Source organism: Sciurus carolinensis, chromosome 10, assembly GCF_902686445.1.
Source record: "Sciurus carolinensis chromosome 10, mSciCar1.2, whole genome shotgun sequence".
NCBI classification, from domain to species: Eukaryota; Metazoa; Chordata; class Mammalia; order Rodentia; family Sciuridae; genus Sciurus; species Sciurus carolinensis.
Genome location: NC_062222.1, coordinates 14,867,864 through 14,870,996, shown reverse-complemented (window position 1 = coordinate 14,870,996; position 3,133 = coordinate 14,867,864).

Sequence of the window (3,133 nt, the reverse complement as noted above, 5' to 3'; positions counted from 1 at the left end):
AAATACATAAATGCATTCTACTGTCATGTACAACAAATTAGAACAAATAAAAAAATTAAGAAATAGAAATGGGGAATTGTTAACAGATAGAGTATCAAAGGAAACTTCTGGATTTCTGATTAGGAGCTTCGTTCTTATTTATTTATTCACAAATTCTTATTTTTTTGGAACATAATTGAATAGCACTTTATTTTGTTGCTAAAATTGTGCTTTGGCTTTGGCTTTGTGCTTTCAGATGATGGTGGATTGTTTTGTTTTGGTCATTGCTGAGACTTGTTCATTTTCTGGAAAAAAACAAGATGCTCCAGTCTCCTCTTGTGCCTTTGCTTTCTTGGTCCTTGAGGAGGCCAGGTCTCTGGGCAGCACTGGCGCCTCTTATTGGAGGGTAGATTCTGAGATGAAATCAGGGTGCTGCCTGTGCTCATGCAGCCTGCTGGTGCTGACTTAGGGTTCCTCATGGAATGGAAATCTGTTCCATACAAACTGCTGGGAGTTTCAAACATTTGTCCCATTTTATTACAGAGCTGTATTTGATCAGTATAGTGTGTTTAATCCTTCACCTGGGTATCTAGGCTGTTGTTAGATTTGGGTTTTTACAAATAAAGTTACTATAAACATTCATTTCTCTGGGAGTGCAATTACTGAATCTCATGGTTGAAGCATGTTTAGTTTTATAAAATAGGCAATTGATTCAGATCAATTCAATGACTTTTGACTTCACGTTATAGAAAGGGGTGGTAAATGACAAAAAAAAGGGTGATCTTTTATTTAAAACTCAATATGGTTAAAGAGATTGAAAATATTTTAAAGTTGTCAATAAAATATATTGTGTAAATATAATTCCAAAAACAAGGATAAATGCTATTTTTTTTTTTCCTCTCCCAAAAGTTATTCCTGTCTTCATCCTTGGCATGGACTAACCATTCAGGTCACTTCTGATTAATTAAGCTCTTGTCTCTCACCAGAAGGCCTCGCCCTCTGGGTATCTATCTCATGGAAGGAGGCCACAGATCCTGCTCTTCTGGGTTGTTCATGTATGCATTTGGAAATTAAGATAATACCAGAGACATAAAATTACCCTACTGCCTAGTAAACATTTGTTTGTTAGAGATAATTTAATATGGAAAACAGAGTGAGGTTGAACTTTATTAGTTATTTATTTAAAGTTTTATTCCAAAATCACTCAAATACTGAGATCAATGCAAATTAATTTCACTGAATTTATTGAAAACAATTTCATGACACAAATTCATTGCTAAATTTATGACTAGAGGAATAAAAATTAAATTATGAGTCATGGTCCAGGATAGCCAATGCATTAAAATCTGATGTGCTTGACATGTCCCCAATAAAAGAGAGTATAATAAATCATATTCAATATAAAGTATTAATAAATAGCACCTATGTCCTTTTCCATAGGTGAGTAAGCTAAAATAATTGTTAAAGGGCATGGTTCACAAAGAAGATATTTTAAAATAAGTATAGAATGATCCTCACATAAATAGCATTATGTTTAAGTGATTTTCAATCACCTTTTGTCGTTGCATATTTTTTCCTAAAGATTGATACAGCATAATTTAATCTTTACATAGAGAAACAGCTAGAAGGAAATACAGAAGTTTTCTATCTTATAAATGAGCAGTGTAAACTGTTTAACTGCACAATTCAAGTCAAACAGCTTCATGCTGAAATAGGTATCAAAGTAGGTGCATTTTTACTTTCTTCTCAATCTTGTCTTGGAAAGTGCCAGTGGAGTTTGCCGTCCCTTGCAATACAATTTCTTCTTATTTTCCGTCATACACATCGAAATGCACTTATCTACGATCTTCAGCCTTATCTGATCTTTATAGAGCTACATTGGTTCCAACTGGATGCAAGCAGAAATTATATACAGTTTCAAAGTTGTAGCTTAAAGAATGTTGCTATTGAGTTTATTTGCTTTGACTCGGAAAATAATGGTTTATCTTCCGTAAGAAAAATTGAATGTTAAATGAGCTAATTAGTGAAAAACGGACTAATATAGGACATTATTGCATTATTGTTGTCATCTTTACACTAGTTTTTTTTTGTTGTTGTTGTTGTTCTTTTGGAATAATGTGCAATAAAAAAGAAGCTGGCAATTTTAAGGAAAAATAAGATGAGGTCAAAGTTTTTCATGCATTATGAAATGTGTCCTCGAATTTTATTCTGAATCTCTTAATAACCCAAACAAAATAAGAACATGTGGCTTGTTACACAATTTTCTGTATCCATGAGTAAGCATTATGTGTTAAGCATTATGTGTTAAGCATTTCAAGGAGAAACAGATATTTTAAATACCAATATTTTAAAGTAATTTTTGGTGAACGTTAAAAACTTTTAATTAATGAACAGTGAACTTTGTATTTACTTCTGTCTTACCTTTTTTTTTTTTTTTTTTTTTTTTTTTTTTTGATACTAGGGATTGAACTCAGGGGCACTTGACCACTGAGCCACATTCCCAGCCCTGTTTTGTATTTTATTTAGAAACACAGTCTCACTGAGTTGCTTAGCACCTCACTTTTGCTGAGGCTGGCTTTGAACTCTGGATTCTCCTGTCCTAGCTTCCTGAGCCACTGGGATAACGGGCATGTGCCACTGTGCCTGGCCTATCAACATAATTTGAGGCAAAACTTAAAGAGATAAATTAGTTCTGTAGCACCAAGGACAGTATGCAGAGAGTTTAACAGAGGGTAAAATGATAGAAACTTATTTCTGAATCTGAATTTGGCCTTACCTGTGGTTCCTCAGGCAAATCATTAGTTCAAACAAATACAAAGCCTAAGACTGCATGGGAGATGGGAAGTTCAAATATATTCAGTATAAAAGAATAATTTGTTAATGAACTGGGGTTATTTGTAATAATTACTTATACCATATTATTATATGAGTGTTCAAGGAGAATCTCAGAAACAAATTTCTTTTCAGAATAGCAAGGCAAATTTCTTATGCTTGGGAGAATCTTTGCAGAAATCATAAGCAACTACAGTCTTAGTCTGAAATTCCATAATAAAAGATGTTCCCCCAATGTTTATAATTGTCTTGGTAGCTTTTCATTTGAGAAAATATACACCCTTTTCACTTATGGGTTGACATTTTCCAATCAAACTTTATA